Source organism: Tympanuchus pallidicinctus, unplaced genomic scaffold (assembly GCF_026119805.1).
Source record: "Tympanuchus pallidicinctus isolate F22 unplaced genomic scaffold, pur_lepc_1.0 scaffold6, whole genome shotgun sequence".
Classification (NCBI taxonomy): Eukaryota; Metazoa; Chordata; class Aves; order Galliformes; family Phasianidae; genus Tympanuchus; species Tympanuchus pallidicinctus.
Genome location: NW_026294780.1, coordinates 40,696,722 through 40,723,192, shown reverse-complemented (window position 1 = coordinate 40,723,192; position 26,471 = coordinate 40,696,722).

Here is a 26,471-nt window from a genome sequence, read left to right as displayed (position 1 = left end):
CATGGGAACAATCTTTGCAAACCAGTGAGAAAGGCTGCATTCTTCATTGTAGGAGGTTGCATTAAGGGAAGCTGCTGGCCCCTAAGGGGCATCCCTTCGAAGCAAGGTCTCACCCATATCTCTTTGGGTACAGTGGATTTCTGGATAGACACAGACATTTCTGCATCTCTGTGCTGCCTTATGGCAGTTTGTGAGAAGGGAAGGATTGAGGCAAACCTCTGGTCCCCTGTAACAGGTGCAGTGTCCCTGGGGGGAGCCCGCAGCAGAAGCGCAGTGAAGAGGCTGTCAGGCAGCATCTTTGAGAGAGTATTTGCATAGCAAATTGGGAAGGTGATTGAAGCACTGATAAGCTCTTTGTCTTCCCAGGGGTTGGGGCTCACTGCCAGATTGGGCCGCCTGGAGTGTGTGTATCTATCTTTCCCAAAACAAGTAATAGGATATCACACTTGCACTGTTGCTTATTTTCAGTCAGTACGGGATTTCATCCCCAATTTCCTGAACCCGAAGGCAGTACTACACGTGGGTGAGGTCATTCAGGCATGGACAGCATGTCAGGATCCTGAAACCAAACCTTTTCCTCTTCCTCCTCAGAGACTCAGGATAAAAAGTGGGCTCAGTGCAGCTGTGGGGATGATGCCAGTTACTGGAGCATGAGGATTGAGCCTGATGTGTGTGCTCTCACACACTGTAAAACCCGCCCATTTCCAGGGCATTAGGCACTCTGATGTGAGTTCAGTCTTCACTCTTGAAGCCTTCTTCTTACTGGGTAGCTGAAGAGGACAGCAAACAGAAAAAATATTCATTGTTTTAAGTCCCAGGAATTAGTCTACAAATATGGGATATTTTTTATTTCAGACCTTCTTCAGGTTTGTATCCTCTGCATGGACTTTGGTTTTGGTTTTGGTTTTTCTTTTTTCTGTTTCTTTTCTTTTCTTTTCTTTTTTTTTTTTTTTTTTTTTTTTTTTTTTTTACAGTAACTGTTTCAGGCAGAATGCGTGTGAAATATTTTGTACTACACTGTGGATGCATCATGGATGCTTAGACTACATGAGAAGAGCTCATCAGGCAGAAAGCTTGCAGAAAGAGTGTCTCCATTTCCAGAAGTGGAGTAAATGTCATCAGTCACTGAAAACCACTCCAAACATCCACAGATCCACAGAATGGTTGACTTTGGGAGGCACATCTATGACACAGTTGTCCCAGAACCAGCTTCCATTACTGCAGAAGCAGGACTAAAGCCCACAGTATCTGGCAGAGTGAAGTAAAACACCCCATTGTGCAGTGCTGTTTTAGAATATTGTACTTGGTTTGTGTTCCCTCCTGAACTCTAATGCTTTTAGCAGTTAAATTCAGCACTTTGAAAGGGTAGATAACAGCAGAACAAGAGGAAATGGTTTTGAGTTGAAGGAGGGAAGATTTAGGTTGGATGTCAGGGGGAAGTTCTTTACTATGAGAGTGGTGAGGTGCTCAACAGGCTGCCCAGAGAGGTTGTGGATGACCAATCCCTAGAGGGGTTCAAGGCCAGGTAATGGGACAGCCTGGTCTAGTATTAAATTTGGGGGTTGGTGGCCCTTCCTGTGGTGGCAAGGTTGGAGCTTCATGATCCTCGAGGTTCCTTCCAACCTGGGCCATTCTGTGATCCTGCGATTTACTTAATGCATGCACCAGAAATCTGGGATTTGAACAACTTTCAGAATTTGGACAGCAGCATCGAATCCACACAGTTTCTTTTAGCAGGTCAATTTGTTGTTAATGATTACTTAGACAAAACAGAAAGCAAACTTAAGGATCGCAATAATTAATTTCATGATAACTGGACTGTTTTTTATTTAGTGATATCAGACAGGTGCATGAGCTTTTTCTCTTAAAAATGTACATTCTTTCACTTGTCTTTTGTATAATAGACTGCTGTGCATAAGTATATGACATTCACTTTAAAGTAATAAAGTAGTGGCATTTCAGTGTGTACAGCTCCTTGTTTTCACAACAAAATTTACCACTAATTAATGGCATTTTTTCCCCTGTGAGTATAGGATTTGAGCCCGTATTTCTTGATCATGAAGCAAACCATCCTAGGCATTGCAAAAGAGTTAGGCATAGATCAGTCAGGAATTAACAGGTTAGTTAATTTCAAGTGATTGAGCTTTAAACAGCGTTTGAATTATTCCATGTAGATGCACCTCATGCTGTAAATTACAGTGGTAAAACACAGCGACTCCTGAGGGTATATCAATCGCAAACCTTCCCTAATGATTTTAAGAATCTCCCAAATGAATTGGTATATTGACAGAACTCTGTCCACAGTGGGGAATATTTGTAGTTTAACAGCTATAAATCCTAGAAAAGTTGAATAATATTACACTAAAACCAACTCTGTGAATGTTGCACACACTCACTCTACCTCCTCCATCCATATTAGCTTACTTAATAGCTCTAGCAGAGAAGTGCTATCTATCACTGCTGTTTCCTTCGGAAGGTTCACAACAAGAGGATGTGCATCCTGGGAGTCACTGAGGTTATGCATCCCACCCTATTCACAGACAAGACATCAATCAGTTGTGTAAGCACCTGACTACACGCTCAGGATGAAGTTCCTCTTCTGATGAGCACAGTAGGCATCAGTTCAGCATAGACATATGGTCAATTCCTGCTTCTTGATGATACACCTTTTCTGACTGCCTGAACTGTGTTATTTTTAACCCAGGGTCCTTGTGCTAAACGTAATTTGAGAGAAGAATGAAAGAAATCCACTATATGTTGGCAGATGTTAGCTTATCCCATACAACAACTTGAGTACAAATAAATATCAGAAGTATTGCTAAAGTGAAATTGCCCTGATTTTGATGGGGGAAAAAAAAAGATTCATGTTGGAGGTTGTGGTTCTCAAGGTTTGATGTCCAGCTATGGTGATAAGTGATGAGAAATTTAAAAGTGGCATGAGTGAGTATATGTTACATGCTGCATATGGCTGTAAGAGAACATCTCCTTAATGAAATTGCATACATAATGAATGCCACGGACTTCATTACGCAAGAATAGTGCCACATTTTTGAACTATTCTAGACATCTGTCTAAACAAATCAATGATAAGTGTTGGTGATTTACACTAAAGAATCATCTTAAAGTCCGAATATAAGTGTTTTTTGTTTGTTTGTTTGTTTGTTTTCTGTTACAAAAGATAATCCTTTTGCTGCTTTTGTCTTGAACTCTTAAAGAGAATGAATTAATGCTGTAATGGCATCATCAGACTTCTCTGCACTGTAATTACAAAGATTTGGTATGGGTATATCCTTTTTCTAAACAATGTCACATCATTTTATTCTGATCCCTGATCCCACTTCCAATATATCTAGGATTACAGTTGCGAACAGTACATAAAGCAAATATTCCCTGAAATCAATACTATAAAGGCCTGTCTGAGTCAGCTGCAAGTGCACCTTACAAACTGCCTCTTTTTAAATCACGGAGTGTTATTGGAGATCAAACAAGGTACTGAAGACGCTAGTCCCCGAATTTGCATCACAGGATTTCACAAAAAGGCATTCACACTGGAAGACCGACCCAGCAAAAACACATATACACTGCACTAGAACAGAAATGTCAAAGCCTGTTTATTTGTCTTTGGGTTTAAATGACATGACCCAAATTTCAGTGAAGTTAATAAGAGACTCTGACTGATTATAATGGTCCTTGGATTAGACATATATTAAAATAAACAGAAATGAAAAATGTCTCTCAACTATACATACCAAGTCCTTAAGTTGTTAAATTTAAGATTGTTGTTGAATTACTCAATATTCTGGGAATCACAGAATCACATACTCACAGAACTGTGGGGGCTGGAATGGACCACCAGAGATCATTGAGTCCAACTCCCTGCAAATCAGGTCCCCTACTGCTGGCTGCACAGGTGGGCGTTTGGATGGGTCTTGAATATCTCCAGAGAAGGAGAATCCACAACCTCCCTGTACAGCCTGTTCCAGTGCCCTGTCACCCTTACTGTGAAGAAGTTCCTTTGCATATTGGTGCAGAACTTCCTATGCTCAAATTTATGTCCATTTCCCTTTGTCCTTTCCCCACAGACTGTTGAAAAGAGGTTGGCCATGTCTCCTCAACTCCCGTACTTAAGATAAACATTAATCAGATCCTCTCTGAATCTTTTTTTTCTCAAAGCTGAACAGACTCAGTTCACTCAGCCTTAATATACTAGCACTTTTTTTTGCCTGCCTGACATTTTTTTATCACTTTTTTTTTTTTGACTCTTTCGTATGCTCTACCATTAAGAAACATATTACCGTTTAAAAACACAGAAGATACCTTGCTCTTTCCTATCTTACTCCAGATTTTTCTAACCAGACCTTTCTTTACTACATAGATTAAACAAAATCTGACTGTTTTCTGAAATTAAAAGACACAAATCTCAAACATATTGCTAAATAGAAAAAAAAACAACACACATATAAATCAATGTTAAAAAAAAAAATAAATGTGACCAATCCCCAAAACTAATATAGAGAACTTTACAGTGGACATATGTCCCAAAACAGGAGATGACTGCTTACAATGAAACACTGAGGTATACATAAAGTTCTCATATTATCTATCCCTTTTCAAAAATAAGAAACTTTTGTCTGCAGGGAAATATATTTATTTCAATCTGTGTATTGCAAAGCTGAAATCTCAACATTATTTTTGGCAATGGGAATATCAGAAAACATTTGGTAGAGCAACATAATCTAGCCTCCCTGGACTTCCTCTTGAGAAGGATTAATTTGCATGCCTAATACTCACAGTGCAGTTCCCTCCTCTGAGCTAGGTTTCCCAATGCACCAACAGCCCCATGGCACATTACTTCGAGCAGTGTTCTCCACCTGCAGTACAACCCAGAGAACGCAGCTTAGTGGAGGATCTGAGAGAATAAAAGAAACAGGACAGTGATACTAAAACTCTGATAGGAAACACCAGAAGCTCAGACAAATGCAGTTTTATGTATCTGTCACTCAGAGAGAAATACTTCAGTTTGGGATGATGCACTGAAATATTTTCAGCCTTCCTTCTCAAGGAAACAAAGCTTTTGTGATTGTCTTTATTGCCTGTCTACCCTGTCTTTCAGTCATTTCTCCCAGGATGATCACTTTTGAACTTTTCCGGTAGTATTGATCTTAGTACTTTAAATAAATAAATAAAGTCTCCAAATTTTCCTTGAACATAGGCAGCCAGGTAGAGAGAGGGAGCCTGTATCTATGCCCCACAGGGAGAAAATACCTCTGCGCGTTGAATATCCACTCTCTTTCACCATGTGGATGCCCATTAACAAATGTAAGTCTCAGCAACAGCCAGAGCACAGCCTTTCCTCTATCCAGAAAGACAAAAATCTGTAGACAATTAAACAAAAGGAGAAAACAAAGGAGAACGTAGGTAAAATTCTAGGAGAATATAGTATGGTTGCTATGAGTATACATCAGGTGTATGTGATGCTGTTAAAGACTTTGAAAGAACATACAAATATGTTATGAAGATAACCGGGATCACAATAAATGTATGGAAATACACTCCTTTAATTTGTTCTCTCGCTTCTATTTGAATGTTGTACTTGTTTGTCTTATTCAAATCAACATATTTGAATGTGAATCTTAGTATATTTGTTGTTTTGGATCAGATTACAAACCAACATGCTTGTATCAAAGTGAAACATATGTGAGCCTCATCTTACAAATATAAATACCACTCGACTGAATTCTCAATCAGCCTTAGCCCACTGTACTCTCTTTTTAATCAGTAAAAGCTGTAGATCCTTCTCATGAGTGATTTATGTCTTAGACATTCGTTTTCCTAATGGAAAATTGGAAAGCTTCAGCACTCTTGTCAGGCATTTAGAAAACTCTCAGTAAACTTCAGTTATTTCTGTGTCCAAGGTTATGGTTCTCTGTAAACTTCATTCAGAATATGGTGATTACAAAACACTGAACTTCTCATGGGAACCACTTTAGGTTCTGAATAATATCTTTTGAGGTTCAGAGGTGGATCTCCATTTTGTATAGCAACAAACTAGCTGTAATTGACTAGTATCAGCAGAAACAGACAGGCAGCACAAATGTGGAAAATAACTGAATAACAGCAACAATATCTACAATTCCAGGAGAGAGACAGTATCTCATAAAAATTGATGTGAGGTGTTTGAGAAGATGCAGTCACCTTGCTCAGACATGAATCTATACAGGCACTGCTGCTGTGTACCACTTTTACAAGAGATGCAGTACGTTATCACTTCTGACCTATACCTGAAAGAGAAGTAGCATATATCCCATGAATGATAGTTCCACATGAGAAGAACATAAGTTATCTTGGCATTTATTTCTACATTTGTTGTCAGACCAACTCAATTTGTTACCAGTCACAGATCCAGACAACCTGGGTTTTAGTATCTGCTAGGCACTGCAAGAGCACTGGTCCCTCCCTTAAACAGCCTTGCAGAAATCTTCTTTTCAGAGCAAATATATTTATATATATAGCATTACAAATATAAAGCAGAAGAGTAAGCTCAATTGAATCTTTCTTAGGAATTGTCTTCTTATGAGTTTCCTTTAAAAATACAGAGATTTGCAAAAAACACAGTGCCTACTAATACAGAATTATTCGTTAATACTTAGACAATCTCAAATGACAGAATTGTTTTCTCTACCTCTTTTATTTAGCTGAAAATAAACATCAAGAAAATTAGGAAATATGATTACAACCAGAGTGGAGATTTCCTTTTAAAATGAACAAGTATTTATATATTTCACACACTTTCAACACTGAGAATTAGGTGGGGAAAAAAAAAAAAAAAAAAAAAAAAAAAAAAAGTGGATTCCTTTTATTCCTTCAGAAATTTTAATAAATTATGTTAATATATTATGGCTGCCTTTCAGATTTGGTTCAACACACCTTGTCCAATTTTGTAACACTTTCAGATTTGAGTCTCTCATTCACACTTAGATGGCTAAGAGTTCATTGTCTAGCTGCTCATTGGCTTTAGCTTTCTAAGGCAGGAGAAATATTTCCATGCTCCATTGCTGTAAATAATATGGATTGCATTCTCTTTTGCTCAGCAAAGGAAACAAATCTTTCCATACTGCTAATGGCAGATGCTGGCCATATTTTCATTTTCTAGTATAACTAATGCAATATCAAAGTCTTTTATTCACCAGTGACGGGATTTTTTTCATAAGGTAATAAAGCTGAATGTCTGAATTACTTGCTCTGGATTTATCAACACAAACACTGACCCTTGTTTACCATGTGTGGAACCTTAATACAGGTATAAACAGGTAAGTGCTATCACAAGAGCCTATGGATAAAAATTCTTTCCATCCACTTCTCAGTGGAATTTCCAGTTGCTTAACTCCCATTGATCTTAAGATTTTTTCCAACATGAGCAATTCTATGATTCTATGATTCTACAATCCTATGATTCTTTCTTCTCCCTGCAGTATCCAGATCAGGGAGAGGGCACTGTGCTCTTCATGGTATTCAGAATGTTTCATGTGAAGGACTTCAGCTTTATATAGATGCTTCATCTACTCTTCACTTTGTTTCTAAACTGCTATGCAATCTATATAGGTTAGGGTCACCTGAGCAAAAACATTTTGAAGATATATGATTTTGTGTGGAATTGAAAATGTGGATTGCAGAGGAGCCTGAGCTTTCTTCACATCTCCCATTCAGAACACACAAATGATTTGCAGCATTAGTATGATTTCACTGCTAGTGTAGAGCTAGAAGAAAGACAGAGTCTAGACTTCATATTAATCACCTGTTGCTTCTGTTGGTTGTATGCCGACAGTGCAGAAATATCCCAATTCCCTCACCTCAGTAACTATCACCACTCTAAATAAGGAGAAAAACTAACGTAGGACACAGCTCTTCACTTCCTGATTCCCAAAATTTACTCACTCCAGTGAAATGCTGGAGTCAATCTCCTCTATGTTAGGCTGGTTGGTCCTAGGAGAAGAGTACGTATAAAAGAGGAAGGTTTGAGTGAGGCTGGGGGAAAAACACGGTATTGAATGTAGTCCATATGCTGAAACTTTGCCACTAGCATGTATTTCCTTCAGGACAGGTATGAACTGACCAAACTGTGAAAATTCACTGGACTTAAGTTGTTAATTTGGTGGAGAAAAAAGCCTTCTCTTTCAGAGCTTTCCAATAACCTATGAACCCCATGATGTAAGATTTTAAAATGATATCTGACATTGCTAGAAGTCTTTCCAGGTATTATCTGGAAGGATTTGAATATCATCTATCACTTAAAACTCTTTCATAATTATCAGATTTTACAGTGCATATTACCTTGGTTCCCTGCTTACTATAGTTATTGTGCCAAATGATTCTTTTTTGAAAAGGTTATTGTGCCATTCAGCTGCTCTATCTGTTGTGGTCTGACAGAATCTGGAATGCATTACTTGTTATCAGAAATGTATCCAGGATTGTCTAGGATTTGGGAGATTTCAGTTTTGAGAATTAGGCTTCACCTATTAGAGTGATCCCTAGGAGCCAGAGAGAAAGTTTGAGTTTGGAGCTGCTGCTCTTCAAAGTTTGGTGGTATTTAAAATGAATGTTTCAGGTCTAACTCTACTTGTTACATTTTCAAAGCTTTTCTGCCATTGTACATTCTGTGCTGTAATACCAATGCTCTAGCACTCGTCTGCACTACTTATAATGCTCCCAGTGCTACTTGACTCTGCTACTAAAAATGCACCTGATGATAATGCCACTTGCCCACTACTTCCTAATGCACCACCGGTTGGCTCATTACTGGATGCCTAGAGGCAAAGTGAACTGTCCCACTCCTTCCCTCCACATTGGCAAAGATAAGGGTAGCATAATAAATACCACTCAGTCATTCGATTTCCCAGTTCCACTGAGTTCACGCATTCGGAATAGGTTGTAAATTTTCTTGAACAAAATCACCCATAGATTATCACCGATGAACATAACACTGAACCTTCTGCTCCTTATTTCAAAACAAACAGTATCTTCAGCAAAGCAACTCAGCTCAGCTGCTTTCCTGTCTTCATATGCAATAGATTGTATCTTTAACAAATTATTAATGTTCCTATTACAAACTGATTTGATGTATACTTTTGCTGCTAGCAGTAGTCTAATTATTTTCATATTACTGTGTGGTCATAATGATAATTGTCCTCAATTTACACACTGACTAAGCATTTATTTTCACAGATTCTGAGGTTGTGAGATTACTGCTGAGAAAGGCAGGGAATGTAGAAGTTTAATATAATTAGTTTTAAGGGGAGTCTCTAATAAGAAAACAGAAAAACTCAATTTTCATTGAAAGGATCATTTTTAAGTTTTGTAAGTTTGTAAGTTTTTTTATTCACCCCCATCCCCATGCCCTCCTTCCCTCCCCTAGAGTAGAGCAAGCTGATCATACTGCTATAGATGTTTGATCAGTCTATTTCTGTTCTTTGAAGTTTTTTGTTTTTTAACTTACAGAGTGATATGTAGAGGCTGATGCACTGTATTAAGGACTGAGACCTGACTGCTATGTACATTTTATTATAATTAAGGGAGGAAAAGAAATCCTGGCACTGCCATCTTTAGCATAGCCACAATTTGTGTTTGGACTGACAAGATATGTGCACGTGTATAGAGCATCTATCAGGGAGAAAGGGAGGGATAACAACAAAATAAAGAAATTTTGCCACAGTAAGTATGAGCTCACTAACAGATTGGCCATTGTCTGTAAGAGCTGTAGGTTTCATGGGGAAAGCATGTTGTAAATACTGACTTGACAGTAATTAGGTAGATTTGTGAAGGAATGTTTACTATGCATATTGAAGGTGTTTTGCCTTTCCTGAGCTTGCCGCCTTGAGATCTTTTTACAGTTAACGGAGAGACAGAAACATCTGCAGAGAGGAATTCATCAGGTCTAGATTTCTCTCTGAGGTTGAGTATGAGCCTGGAGATTTCTATTGCTCTCCATTAACTTTAAGGGAAGCACAAGAGAATTAGGCTGTACTTTGACAACTAAATTTTAGATGCCTAATTTAGTGAAGATCAATCCAAATCATGGAGGGATTTTATTACACACTTTACTTACAAAGTAGGGTAAAAGCCAATGAAAAAAAGTGTTGTTTTGAATAGTATCAAGGTAAAAATAATAACAGTACTCAATAAGTGGGAGCTTCAGCTCATTCTAAAATTGCATACCAAAAAAAAAAAAAAAAAAGGAAAAAAGAGCAAAAAAAAATCTTATATGTAAATGATTGTTCATTCTGTACAAGTGTGTTATTTCTACTACATTATGCCTACACAAGAATCTGATATCATGTACATTTATGAGCATTTTACAGAAAGATTCAGAGTACCTCCAGAGTAAACTCAGTATTTTATACTTATGCTAAGTTTTGAACATTTTAAATAGATGTCTCAGATTTATCTGTAAATTTGTTCTGGTAGATTTTCAAAATTCCATATTTCATCATCACAATCACATAATTAGCATTTCTCTTTAGGAAAACAATTCAGCCCATGAAAGAGCAAGCAGTTGTTGCAACACAAGTAACTCTATTAATTAGAAACCTAGTTTGACAAGTTATAACCCTTCTTCCTAATTTTAATTCTACCTGGTGGATCTGTAGGAATGAGATATTAATGCTGATATTCTGAAATGCCACTTAGGTCTCGTGTAATCAAAGAACTATATTCTCTCAGAACACAAAGGAACCCCTAGTGTGCATCTGTAATTAACATGCTGAAGAGGATGTTTCCATCCATGTACTGAATGCAGTCACTGGGGCTAATAAACAAGCACAATGGATTCATTCTTTCAACATGATCAAAGATTACATGAGGCTACAGGCACACACAATTTTGGGAAATGTGAAGACATTGCTTAGCATAAGCTTATATCAGAAGAAAGATGTTAGATCTAAGTTTTGGATATGAATAATTTCCAGAAGAGATACAAAAACATCTTGACTGGACTAGCAGCAAGATGCACTGCATAGCGTTAGACAAAAGATAAGGAAACACTTTTGGTATAACTGAAACTGAGCAAACACTCTACAGCTCTGCTTGTATCGCAAAGATTGGGAAGGGTCAGAACTAACAGAACTACTTATACATAGAGCAGAGCTCTTAGAAAAGCGAAATATCTTTCATTAGAACAGCAAAACAGTCAGCTTCCCAGACACAGTAGCTTCAGGTCACGGTAGGCTTGTGAGTCTATCTTTTGTTTGATTTGTTGGTTGCTTTTTTTTTTGTTTTATTTTATTTTTATTTTTGTTTTTATATCTGATATCAATAAAAGATAAAAGGATATTGCCTCTACACAAAGAATTGCTTTTCTTGTGCCTTTAGGCCATCATGCTGCATATGCCAGCCTAATAGCTGCCTTAAGAAAGCTGGTGAAAGGCATAACTAATCATGTTTTAGTTATCTTCCTGTAAAATCTGAGTCAAGCACAAAAAATCACTGAAGTTTTTATCAGGAGGTGAGCCGTGGCCAGGGGGTGGCCTCATTTAGCTATCTTGAAGTGAGAACACCATAAAGATACAAGTTAATGATCTTATTTGATGGATTTTAAACTGGGGGGCTACTTTGGTTTGCAGATATTCCACTGGCAGAAATATTCTTTTTTTTTTTTCCAAATAAGATACAGTCCAAAAATTCAGATATTAAGCAACACCTGTTCACAGCAGCCTGCTACATTACTATAATCTCTACAGTAAGTAAAAACTTTACCAAAGATGTAGCATATTTCTTATAGGTTAGATTACTATTTAATAATCAACGTTCAAGATTCAGGCTAAGAATAGAATCAAATTTAGGCATATATAGACTTGTATGACTAACCTTTGAGCTCTGGTTATTTTTAATCTTCTTCCTATGTATACTTGGCTATTACCAGCACTTGTAGAAAAAGAATCAGGTATTAATAGATTAGCTTTAGTTGTAAGGGACCTTAAATCACAGAATCACAGAAACACCAAAGTTGGAAAAGACCTACAAGATCATCCAGTCTATATAATAACCCTATCACCAATAGTTCTCACTTAACCATGTTCCTCAACAAAAAATCCAAATGTTCCTTGAACACCTCCAGGGTCGGTGACTCCACCACCTCCCTGGGCAGCCCAATCAGAAAAGCAGTATTTCCTAACATCCAGCCTAAATCTTCCCTGGCACAGTTTGAAGCCATTCCCTCTAGTTCTATCACCAGTTACACAAGAGAAGAGGCCGACCCCCAGCTCATTACAATTTCCCTTCAGGCAGTTATAGAGAGCAGTAAGGTCTTCCCTGAGCCTCGTCCTCTCCAGACTGAACAATCCCAGCTCCTTCAGCTGCTTCTCATAAAGAGCTCCAGACCCTGCACCAGTTCTTTGAACCCGCTCCGGGGCCTCAATGTCTTTCTTGCAGCAAGGGGCCCAAAACTGGATGCAGTACTTGAGGTGCAGCCTCACCAGAGCTGAGTACAGGGGGACAATCACTTCTCTGTTCCTGCTGGCAACAGCGTTTCTGATGCAAGCCAGGATGTCATTAACCTTCTTGGCCACCTGGGCACAGTGCTAGCTCATGTTCAGCCAAGCATCAACCAACACCCCGAGGTCCATTTCCTCTGCACAGTTTTCCAGCCACTCTGCCTATAGTGTTGCCTGGGGTTGTTGTGGCCAAACTGCATTTGGCCTTGTTGAACCTCATCCCACTGGCTTCAACCCAGCTATCCAGACCATCCAGAACCTTCTGTAGGGCCTCACTAACCCCAGGCAGATTGACACTTCCAGCCAACTTGGTGTCATCTGCAAACTTACCAAGGGTGCACTCAATGCCCTCATCAAAGTCATCAATAAAGATATTGAAGAGGACAGGCTGTAGCACCAACCCCTGGGGAACACCACTCATGAGCGGTCACCAGCTGTATTTAAGTCCATTCACCACTACCCTCTGGGCCCAGTCTTTCAGCCAGTTCTTTACCCAGCCAAGAGTGCATCTGTCCAAGCCATGGGCTGCCAGCTTCTGCAGTAGAATACTGTGGGAGACAGTGTCAAAGGCTTTGCTGAAGTCTAGGTAGACTACATCAACAGCCTTTCCCTTGTCTACCAGACGGGTCACTAGATCATAGAAGGAAATCAGGTTGGTCAAGCAGGAACCCATGCTGGCTGGTTGTCCCGCACATGTCGTGTGATCTCCCTCAAGTCAATCTGTTCCATAACCTCCCTGGCACTGAGGTCAGGCTAACAGGCCTGTAGTTTCCCCAGATCCTCCTTCCAACATTTCTTGTGGATGGAGTCACGCTGGCAAGCATCCAATCTTCTGAGACCTCACCGGTCAACAAGGAGTGCTGATGGATAATGACGAGCGGCTCAGCTATCACCTCAACCAGTTCCCTCAGCACTCTTGGATGAATCTCATCCAGCCCTATGGACTTATGACAGTCCAGCTGGAGTTGTTGATCTCTGACTATGTCCTCCTGAATTGCAGGGGGTTCAGTCTGCACCCCAGCTGAGACTACCAGGTCAGAGAGTGGATTATCATGAGGATAACTGGTCTGACCTTTAAAGACAGACGTTAAGAAGACATTCAGAGACTCTGCCTTTTCCTTATCCTCAGTGGTCATATTCTCAGCCTCATCCAGTAATATCATCTAGTTCCATCTACCCCTGCCACGGGTAGAATTGCCAGCTATGAGAACAGGTTTCCCAAAACCACAGCCTTGAACACCTCCAGGAATGGGACATCCATAACTTCTCTGGGTATTTTGTTTCAGAGTCACACAATCCTCGGAATGAATAATTTCTTCTTAATGTCTCTTCTAAACCTACACTCTTTTAGCTTAAAACCCCAAGCTTCAGCCAGTCTTCATAATAGAGGTGCTTCAGTCCTCTGATTATATTTGTGGCCCTCCTCTGGACCCATTCCAACAGCTCCCCATCTTTCTTGTGCTGGGGGCCTCAGACCTGGATGCAGTGCCTCACAGGGGCAGAGTGGAAAGGAACAATCCCCTTCCTCACCCTGCTGTCACCCCTCTTTTGATGCAGCCCAGGTAACAATTGGCTTTCTGAGATCACATTTCTCACAGTGTTGGCTCATGTGGAATTTTCTATCCATCAGTATCCCAAATTCCTTCTCTGCATTGCTGTTCTCTATGCACTCATGGCTCAGTATACAAGTTTTTTCCAGACAAAAAAAAAGAAAAAAAAAAGTAATTTCTTCTCTTACAATAACAAGCCAAAAATCTTTGAGAAGTCATGCTCTGTACTTCAAACTTTAAGTCTTGACCCTTTTGCCTGAGTCTAAAGATATGACTTCCCTTTCAAATATCTACTAGTTATCAAAATAAAAAATCTATAACATAATACACACTGGAAATGGGGAAGGTTGATAAATTCTGCTCTTAACTGAACAGTCAGCAAAGGCCTGAAAAGTACAAATGCTTCTCAAAACATAAATAAACAGAAGTTTTATCTGCCTATCTCCCAGCAAGCTAGCTAGATACTATCTTAGCTTTTATTTTCTGTGTAGAGCCTATTATCACAGAATTTAAACACCTAACACTCTAAACAACATGCAAACAGAAGAAGCTGACAAAATACTTGCCTGGAACATTGCAAATCTTGCTATTTTGTGCTATGTTTGCACAACTCATGCATGAATGCTTCCCCCATATTACTGAGATTTTGTTTGTTAAGATAGTGAGGATAAATGAGGATATATATATTTTGTGACTTGAACTGAAAGTGCAGAAATATTTCCAGCACTGCACACGCTAATTTATTATTTTTTTATATTTTTTAGCATAAAGGTTTATGGTAATGAGGAGGAGTTCATGGACACTGCTTTCTCTGTCTACCAAATTTATTAATAATTTTAAAATGTCACAAAGACTCCAGTTGTTGTATGTGATGTTACTTCTTCTGAAAAGAAAATCACGTGGACTGTTAAATTATCAATTCAATTTGTTTATGTTTGAAACTAAAGGGACCAGAAAACTAAGCAGATCCTAGGGGAATTTATAGTAAATTTAATCAGATACAAAAGCATTTGTAAATGCATCTTCATGCTATTTTTCTTTTTGGTAACTATGTTACCAAAAAATGGTTGTGATGCTCTGTTGCAAAACTATTTTTTGCAAAAGCAGTAATCACTTATCCTCTAACAGATACTGCTCTAATTTTCTTAACAATGTTTAAGAAAATAAAATTGCTTCTTTTGGAGAATCCCTCATCAGCCTTTCATAAACAGAACATATTCCAGAAGATATCTTCAGCTCTTGGGCTGAAATGCAGAAGATGGAATACAATCTAACACTACTGTGTCCTTTATTCTAACCCTGGACACCTCCATATTCTGTATGCATTCAGTCAGCCTGTACCTACTGCATAAACTCAGTCTGGTGTGTGCTGTGTGCTGCCAGAAGTGCCACCACACTTAGGGTGCAAAGTTTGAAAGCCCACCACCCTTTTATTCTACATCTCTCTGACCCTCTTAAAAATTTCAGTACTTATGTACTTATGTACCTCAGAGTCAGCACCACACCAGTGTATCAGAAGAATCTTCTTTGAACCATTTTGCCATCTGTGAGCTCCATTTATAAGTCATTTGACTCCGCTGTTCTAACCCCATCAGCAGTTACACAAACGGATAATTTTATGGATTGAGATAGATCTTTGCTTAGGTAAAGACACACTCTGCCAGTTAGACAACACTAGTGTCAGTCTGTTTGCAGCAAGTACGGATTAGCCTTTAAAATTTTCAGACAGAGCCTTCGTATTATGCGAGTTTTTTTTTTTACACCTCACTCAGGAGCCAAATGAGTTTGGCACTGGGAGAATTTGGATTATAGTCATCTAATAAACAATTAGAATAAATTCAGAAATTGTGGGTGAGCACACAGAAGGTAAAAGAGTTGGATAATTCTCATTTGGCCCTGTTGTTTTTATTGGGCATGGAGAAAAGGTCTGTGTCTACAACAATATCATTGGTGTTTATCAGCAACTCAAGTGTTTTCAAAATGAAGATTAAAAAATGACATTGCCTTTTCATAACATCATATCAATACTATCTAGTATATTTTAATTGTGTATGCAATTTATGTTTTTGATTTTATATATAAAAGTATGATTAAAATGCTTATTATATGTTTATTTTACTCTATCACGCATGAAAATATGGCAACCCCAAATCAAAATGTCAGATCACTAATAACTAGGCTCATATTTTCCATAACTGCTTTGGAAAAGGTGCGTTTTATCCAAATGCGGGCAGAAAATCTTCAAGAGGGCTTCATTTTGCTGAAAAGAAATTTCTGGAATTGTTGCTATCTGCTCACTGTGTACCACTTGCACACAGCTATGCTGCCTCCTACAGAGCTTTGCTCCCAGACTTGTCTTTCTCTTGTAGTTCTCTACTCTGTGTTTCTCTTCCCTGTCCATACAGGTCTAGATCATCCCCTCCAGACACAAATCCCACATCAGTGGTTATCTGTGGGTAAATCTTTAGTCCAAGTGTCACTCTGTGTAGTGCTTCCAGCATCTCTCCAGGCAGCTTGATGCACACCAGGGGCCGTATTACTGTGGCTGCCTGTAGGAGATGAGGAAGGATGGGCTCCAGGGAAAAGATAACACAGCTTCAGTTTGCTGTTTCCTAGGAGATTCAGTCAAGAGCAGTAGGGGCGGCTGACTCTGTTTGGAAAACCTGATCCCTTGCATGAAATGGCAAGCTCTGCTTACACACAGCTCACCCTTCGAAGGCCTAGCATTGCTGGAGATGCTTTCATGTGAAATGCTGCTGCTCAGCGTTGTTTGTTGAGACATCTTGAGCCTTGTGGACTGGGACCAGACAACAACCCCATTGCCTTCTTTCTCGCTTATAAAATTACACATTTGGAAGCAATGAGTCTAGATTTTGGTTTCTGTATTGTGCAGCTAGAGCAAACCAATACTTGATGTGTCTGAGAAAAGGATTAGAGATGGCTCAATAAAACCCCATAATCTTACACGACTTGTATATGAAGCTTAAGTACAACTTCTGAAAAATACTTAAATGTGGTGATGAATGAAAGAGAGGGTACAATGCCCTGTGAAATAGTGAGTCTATTGTGTCTGACTAAACTTTGGTAACAGAACTTGTCTGAAGAGATTTATTTAGTACTTAATCTACTTGGATTCATTGCACATGGAAAATTATTACATACTTGGAATAAAAGGTGGATTAGCACTAGATCACAGCATGGATGAGAAGAACTACAGTGGGAACTATAAAAAAAATCATGCTAAAGGGAGAAATAAAATATTGGCTGTGATTCCACAAAAATCAGACCAAATACTACTGAGAATATCAGCAATATCCTAAGTATATATATTAAAAAAAAAAAAAAAAGGAATATAATGAAAAAACTTTTTTCAAGAAGTACCAATATAGTAGATATTAACTGTATGGAGGATGACCAGAATAATGCATGAGAAGAAATGGATAGCCCTGAGAACTGAGATGAAGTATGTGATTTAATTAGTTTGAAATGTGAGGTAATGAACATAGGGAGCAATGAGAATTTTTTCAATCATCTTAAGGCCCACTGGTTAAAACAAGAAGACCTAGGGATATTAGTCATTCAAAGAATTATTATGCACCACCTAGGTGTAAGTGGCAATAAAAAATGGAAATACAATTCTCAGATGTATCAAGTGAAGCTTTTACAAAACTAAGGCATTAAGCATTAATTATACATCGCAGTAGTGAGATATCTGGTAGAGACATTATGTGGAAAGTGCAAGAGTAAGTAGTATTGCTATAGGAATGGAAAGATTGAACGTTACCAAAGCTCATCAGTTTATTTAGCCTAACAGAATGAAAACTGAGACTACTTCTGGTTTCTTTGCATAAATAGATGAGAAAAGCAGATGCAAAAGAAAAAGAAAGCTCAGTAAATCTTAGGGACAATTTGACATAAATGGGACATGATAAATATGTCACAGAAATTGTAAAAAGATTATAGAAAAATCTTATGATTGGAGTAGGGGTGGAAAGAAACTGTACTGGTTTCAACACATAATGCTTTCAGTGGTAGGGATTTGATAATGTGATTGACTATGATAAAGGATTGCTGCAATCTGTGATGTGGGAAGTGTCCCAAACCAAGGAACCACATGCTGGGAGTGGGAAAATAAAACCAAGAAATGCAAAGACGTTGATTTTAAAAAGACACGAGTCTTCATCCATATACATCCTGTATGTTGCAATCAAAGTAACTGAATGAACTGTGTAACAGCAATACTGAACCAAGTAAAAGGCCAAGAAAAGGCAGAATTTGCTCAGGACATTCTTCAAAGGAAAAGAGCTAGCTTGGGTTGCTAGGTGTTTATCAATGATGCATATATATATATATATATATATATATATGGATATATATATGGATATATATTATATATATATATATATATCCATGTTTACTTTCTGGGCCCTGTGGGGCTCTCTGTCTACTCTGGGGGCTTCTTGGCAGAGCTGAGGGACACCTCATTGTGTGGCCATCCAGCCCCATTCCTGCTCTACTGAACTGGCTGGGCACCATGGGACTGTGCCCCTCCTGGGGAGGACACCGCCTCTGCCTGCCTCACCACCACCCTCTTCTGTCCCTCCTTCCCCTGCAAAACATTCCTTTCTGCACCCTGACTTTAGGATATTTGACACAAAATTGCGATCACAATATTCTATTACAACTTCGAAAGAAAAGATTTTTCCAATCTGAGTACCTGGGAAGAGTTTAATATTGCTTTTTTCTAATCCATGTCCAGGCTTCCCTAACATGTTAGAGGTTAGCTGGGCAAGGAGCATGGATCTGGGTGGCTTTGTGTGGAAGCCTGTCAACTCCGGGTTTCTCTCTTTGGCAACTGCCTGTCAGCCCAATACTTGATTTCTCATGTCAATGCCAACCTGGAAAATATCTCAGTAAATGAAATCCAGAAGAATTCTTCTTAGCATGCAGCTAAATCAGTTAAAAACTTTGAAAGTGAAGCACACAGTATACGTGGCTCTGTGCTGAAAATCTAATCCTACTGCTGATAAAGTGCTGCTGGGCTTAACAGAGTTAGCACAGAACACTGCAATTCCTCTACACTCTCATGAGTTGCAATGACACGTGTCCTCGGTGTTTTAAATTTTGGTTTGGATATTCCACATAGCTCTGCTTGGTACAGACTCCCCTGAAGCAGCACTCTCATTTCAGCAGAAGCAGCGCAGAAATGATTCACATTCCCAGGTAATTTCCCTCTGTGCTGCTGTGCAGAAGTAGGAAAGAAGGAGTTCATTTTCCTTTGCAGTTACCAGCACTTGAGACCAGCCAACTTAAAACAAAGATTTCTTTTTTTTTTTTTTTCTTCTCTCTTTTCCCTCCTGGAGTGTAAAAAAGAAATTGTATTTGTGAAATAAACAGCATGTTGCTATAATACTTCCCCAGTCTTGAGAATTTTCTTAGACTGCATTTTTTTTTCTTCCTAAGATCTACAGCACTATGCTAGTATACTGGAGACCTCCTAGGATTTCTGTGTGTGGACTACATTAATGAGTTCCATGTAGACCACAGAATATTCTAAGTATGCAGGAACGACTTTAATATACTTTTCTCCAGAAACAATGTTTCTTCTAAATAAGAAAGTGACTGCTTCCTCAGCAAATAACTTATAGAATTCAGCGTATTTCTTTTTTTTTTTTTTTTTTAAATTTTATTTACAGTTATTCACACGTATTATTTTGCTGTTTGTTTTTGTTTTTCTTTTTTTTTGGTGGTTTTTTTTTTTTTTTTTTTTGAATGCACAAATTGCAAAATTATTTTTATTAATGAAGATAGTAATTTGTTGATAGAGAAGAAAGGAAAGAGGAACTAAGATAAAAAGAAAGATGATGAAGAGAGAAAAAAAAGACCAAGAGCATTGGACCCATATCTCACTATAGATTTTAGGAGTGTTTCCACCGATTTCACTTAGCTTTAGCACTTGTCCTTATTGAGGAAAGAAAAAAAGAGAGCAAGAACACTAAAGGGTGTGACTATGTATTATATTTTCAAAGCAAGGTTGTGGTAGCAGGGATGTAAGGGGGCTACAGGGTTGCCCTCTGTGTGCAGAGCTCGTCAGTTGCCCCAAGTCGTATCACTGCCAGCTGCTCCAGCAGGGACACACCACTGTCAGAGCTGAGCCATGAGTGACATCGGTTGTGCTCTGGGAGAGCATTTAAGAAAGGAGAAAACTGCTGTGCAACAGCAACTGGGAGAGAGGAGTGAGAAATGTTGAAACAGCCTATCTGACACCAAGGTCAGGGCAGAAGGAGGACAGGAGTTCCACCAGGCATGGGGCAGCAGTGGATGAGGCCTGAAGGAGGCACAGCTGATGGATACCCTGCAGGAACAGCCCCAGGCCAGAACTGCAGCCTAGGGACACCTGTGTGAAGCAGTTCCTGAAGGACTATCCCTGTGGTATGAGGCCATGTTGGATTAGTGCTAGGAGAGCAGCAGCTTGTGGGAAGCCCACAAAGCACCAGTTTGACAAGGATGGCATTCCGTGGGAGAGACCCCATATGCAGCAGGGGCAGAGTGAAGAAACAGCATAAATAAGTGCTATGGACTGACCACAGTCCCTATTCCCCATTTTCCTGAATCATTTAGGGGGAGGAGGTAAAAGAGGGTGGGTAGGGAGAAGGTGGTTTTATTTTGCTTTTAGTTTCTTACTGCTCTAGTTTGCAATAAATCATATTAATCACTTTATGCTAAGTCTTATGCTTATGACAGTAATTGGTGAGAGTTCTTCTTGTCCTTAACCTGAAAGCATTTTTTCATCATTGTTTTCTCCCCCTGTACCTTTGAGGAGGAGAGGAAGAGTGATGTTGTGGAACTTAGTTGTCTATCAGCATGAAACCATCACATACTCAAACAGAAGATGCAAATCCCTCCTTCCTGAGAGATCAGCAGGCAAAAAAATAAAGAAAAAAAAGAAAAAAAAGAAAAAAAAAAAGGAATTACTTGAAGGCAATTGTTTTTTGTCAATTATTAATATTATTGTCATTATAATTATCACTGTTTTCATGCTTTGAAACTTTGAAATTTAGGCTGTTTCCACACACTTACAAGAGTAATTGTGTTGAAGAATTTTTCTCAGTTTCTTTACTTAGGTCAGTAGAAGAAAGGACCCCATGGACAGAGGAGAAGCATGCAAAGTCCTTTCTTTGCCCAGTGTGCACAATTACTCATGCCAGCTCATAGTTAGCATGTTCTCTGACACATGGCTTGGGTAAAAGCATGGACCCAGGCATGATCTGGAGCTAACCCAGATATGCAGTGTGCATTGTGTAATATCAGGTTGGATGGGTCCCTAGGCATTCTGATCTAGTACCAGATCTAAAAGCTAGTCCTAAAAGCTAAATATTTTATCTGACAACTTTTCAGCATTCTTAATACCAAAGCTGCCTGTTTTTAAATTGGCATAACGCTAATGATGCCAACAAAACAAGCACTTTGCCCAGATCTGCTCAGACTAGTTTCATTATTTATTTTGAAACATTTTCAACATTGCTTCTTCTGTCTTCTGTTATGTCAGCATTTATGGAGTGCCATTTTTCTAATAAATTAGCTTCTTCTGAATTCATAGACGTAAAATATGAATGGAGCAGGATGAAGCAGACAAACAAATAAAAGATGATAAATGCAGAAAACTGTTAGGAAATACATACCGAAGTCAGTGGATTTTAAGATATTTTCAGTTTTCTGGTACTTTTACTTGAAAAGCAGTGACAAGCACAGTCTGAAAGAATACAGGACAATTCTTGCTATAGAATTACTGTGGACTTTTGATATCTTGGGTGTAGAGCAACATCCACATGACACTGAGTTGAAAGAACCTTGGGTGAGGGACTGTGATCAGAAACTCTTAGAATATTATATGATGTTGCATACTAAAGTAGAGAAAATAACTACTTAGCTTTTGACTTGAGATTAACCATGTGGTTAATGGAGATCAGGGCAACAAAGCTGGTGAGGGGTCTGGAGCACAGGCCATATGAGGAGAGGCTGAAGGAGCTGGGAATGTTCAGCCTGGAGAAGAGGAGGCTCAGGGGAGACCTCATTGCTCTCTATAACTTCCTGAAGGGAGGTTGTAGTGAGCTGGGGGTCGACCTCTTCTCTCGTGTCATTAGTGATAGGACCAGAGGGAATGGCTTCAAGCTACGGCAGGGGAGATTCAGGCTGGACATTAGGAAGTATTACTTTTCAGAAAGGGTGGTCAGGCACTGGAATGGACTGCCCAGGGAGGTGGTGGAATCACCGACCCTGGGGGTGTTCAAGGAAAGTCTGGATGTTGTGTTGAGGGACATGGTTTAGTGGGAGCTATTGGTAATAGGTGAATGGTTGGACTGGATGATCTTTTAGGTCTTTTCCAACCTTGGTGATTCTATGATTCTATGATTCAATGATTCTATCTCAGAGCTAAGGATAAGTGAGAAGGAGACATCGGGTATAAGGCAGAAAAAAAAAAGCACATTGTCTCAAACCTTAATAAGTTAGGGTAAAACTCACATTGGTGCAAGAGCCTCAGGATCTCCCCATTAGCTGTTCTGAGAAACAGGTACACACTGATCCAATGCTAACTGTTACTTGTAATTTAAATTGCAGCTGTCAAGGCAATATGTTTGTAGGTGGAGTGATAATGCAACAGAAAGAGGAGTGAGTGGGCTACCAAATAGGTGATACCTGGTTTATTTATTAAATGCAGAAGTCATGAACACTGTTGCTCACATATTACAATTGTGGTAGAAGAAGTCTAGATTTTCAGGATATTCCTTAGGTAATGGGACTAATTCTAGTGTTGTACTAATATTCTATATACTCTATATTTTAGAATCATCCTGAAAATGAATAGACTGGGGATGTGCAAGAAGCCGGGAGGAAACAGAACCGAAATAGCTGAATCAAACTGGCCAAAAGTGTATTCCGTACCATATGATGTCATGCTCAGCAATAAAAGTGGAAGGAGTTGACCCAGGGAGATGCTGTTGCTTGACTTCTACCCAAGTACCAGTTGTTTGATGGTAGGCAATTGCATTGTGGCTCACTTATTTTGTGCATTCTTGTCGTTTCTCTCCCCCACAACCCCACCCTTTCCTGTTACACTTATCTCAATCCTCAAGTTTTACTTTTGGTTTCTGATTCGCTCCTCATCCCTGTGTGGCTTTTAGCTGCCAGCCTGCCTAAACCATAATACTTTAATATTGATGTCAATTAGCTAGCAAATTTTGTATGACTGTTCACCATTTAGCAGTCCACTTCTGTTCTCCAGAGCTCTTTAGAAGGTGGAAGATGCCCAGAGTGTAATTCACTGACTTCCTCTTTATTCTTCATATTCTTGTCCTTATGTAGATACTTGCTCTGCAATCCTGTTAGGCTATGATCCAGTGCACTGCTGGATGATCTTGGCTCTCTTAGGAGTCAGAAGGCAAAGCTCTAATGCCCATGAGTGGTCTGACAGCAGAGAAGTACAAGCAGCGGGGCTTAGCCTGATGAAGGCCTATGACTCCATTGGGATGGAACATGCCAGGTCCCTTGGAGGACTCAGCCGTGAAGACTTTGAGTTGTTGATACTCATTCTGACTTACACCAGCCATACTGGCAAAGAAAGGAAGACTGAGACCTTCAGCACACTGCAGTACTAGAAGAAAAATCTATTGTTTATTCCCAGCAAAGAGAATAACACTGCAGAAAGGCTATAAAGCTGCCCTCCTCTTGCAGGAGTTAAAGTGACAGCCGTTCAATCCAGCTCTGCCAATTGTTCTCAGGTCCTGTGTCAAAGAAAGCAGGCAATGATAAATTGAACAAAGCAGGTGGAGTGGTGAAAGAGAACAATGGAAGAAACAACCAGCAACAGGCAGAACAGTCCTGCAGCTGTCTCTGCTTTGTCTCCTTCTTCCAGCATTTCCACTTGAGGAGGGACATGACTTAGCATTCAGGAGAGGTGTGATGGCTGAGCATTGTTTTGCAGAAATGTTTTAAAACCCTTTATCTCCCTCTCTCTCTTTCTCTCTTTTTTTTTTTTTTTTTAATTGACCCTAGCTTCAAATTCTAAATGATCTTTTAATAGATGGGAAAAATAAGCAAAGCATTTGCACTCGTGTCAATTTAAATGAAAGCCATCTCTTCTGTTTTTCTTTCTAAGCTTTTTGCAAGTATTATTTTATCATTTCGTTTCTCTTTTAATCTCTCTTTGTTTCATTTGGCAGCTGCAACAATGGTTTCTAGCCTCTGGCAAGGAAAACAGATGAGCAAATATCTGTCTTGGAAACTAAATGCATCGCCCCGGTGCAGGCATCTCCAGCTTTCCAGATACCATGAGTCCTCAGCCTGCTCTTAAATTGGTAAGTCAGCAGCCATGCCAGCACAATGCATTGCCAGAATTGTTTAATCAGGCCAGTCTATATTGATTTATTTTTAAATGTATTCAGCAACAGTTCCTCTGTTTTCTGTCAGTTAGCTATACTGTCACAGGCTTTGATTCACCACCTCTTCCACTGCAAATTCTATGAACATATTATCAAGCAGCCAGTGCGCTTTGGATTTGAAGCTGACAATACTGGATCGATGTCCCAGGGGTTCAACCCTGAATTTCAATAATTCAATTAAATTCCTTGAATACTAGATTCTGCCAGAACATTGATTCCACATTGCTTGCACGTTCATCTACAAGACATGCACCATACAGAAACTGTGTATAGTCCCCTTGTCGGTGTATAACGAAGGGAAAAGAGAAGATATTGAACATGAGAAAAAGATAATCAAGTGTTGAACCTGCTGAGCCTATTATGTGAAAAACTGTTCAGGAGGATGCTGCAGCAGTTGAAGCCACTAGAGGATACTGTAGGTAAAATTGGGGTTCTATTAAAAATGTATAAACATATCCAGGATTAGGTTTTAAAGCTATTGCTACAGGTATGAAATGAGCTTAACGGAACTCCTGGGTTCCCCATAGACTCATTTGCAACTAACCAAGGGAAAAAATAAACTCTTTTATTGCTTGAATAATTCTATGCTACCTAGAGCAGTAGTTAATAGTTAATAAGGATTTATGCCTCTCATAAGTGAAAGGTGTTCCTGGTTCCAGCAAGTGGGAAGACTTACATTACAAATACTAGTAATTCATGTTCCATTACTTTGTTCACAAACAATGTAGGAAGAAAGAGGGAGGAATAAAAGAAGCTATGCAAGCAAGTATGTAAGAAACTGCAGTTTATCACCGCATAGAAGGATTATTCAAAGAGTGACCTAACTTCCAGGCCCAACCCCAAACATCTCTGGAGCTGTCACTTTGGATGCAGAAGTCATGGTGCCCTCAGTGAATCGTTAGTTCAAGTATAAATGTAACAGCTTCCTTCTCATCCAACAGCAGCTGGCAAATCTATAACTGCAGGATGTTCATAGTAATGATAAACTCTCCTCATGTTCCTTAGTTTGTAGTTGAAAGTTCCTTGGAACACCTCTTGGGATTACTTCTTAGTGGATATTTGCACATCTCTCAGACTGAGAAGTTCTGGTTTTAATAAATAGCTTCAGCCCACACTGTAGCAGAAGCACATAAAATAGCAATAATTGCTAGCAATAACTGTGAAATCAACTTCCCAAGCAGAAAGATTGCCATGGCTAGAGGGCCTACAGGTTTAGAAGAGAACATTAGTCCTTACCATCCATTTCACCAGACATTTTTCTCTGACCACTAAAGGGACAAATCGTACCTCTTCTTAACATTTTTCCTGGAACTTCAATTAAGAAAAATTACATTTGTGTCTAATTAAGCATTGTGGATATTGAACATTTAAGCAAAACAACAGATAAGGTTCTGTGGCAAATGGTCCATGCAGGACATAGAGTAACAATATCCTAGAAAGTAAGCATTTAAAGGCTTTTAAATATCAATATCTACCTTAGTACAGCCAGCAACAGTGAGACAAAAGCAAGCTGCAGTTTTTTAGAGGAGACACCATTTTTTAAAGTCTTTACAAACTTCAACTTCATAATTCAGATTCCTGTCTAACTATACAATTGTTCTAGTTCTTATTAATTTAATAGCTACAGTAGCATTCGGCAACCCATTCTAAGTCAAGGTGTTGTACAAACACTCAAAAAGAAAAATACAAAGAATATCTTTACATGAATGAACACCAGTAAATGCTGTAAATCTTAAAGCTTTAGATAAATGTTATGAAATGGATAAAAACATTTACATTTACAATGAATGGCAACTTTGGGAGAAAAATTACTAGATGATAGTCTGAGATTAAATTGTTGGCACCCAAATGGTGAAGAAGAGGATGATAAATAGATGGGTATTGTATTTTTTTAAAGGAAAAAACAATTTTGGTTACTCTGCTCTCTACTTAGAAAGTAGACTATCCTTTCTTTTTAAAATGCTTTATTCCCCTCTTCTCAAACAGCAGTGAAATTT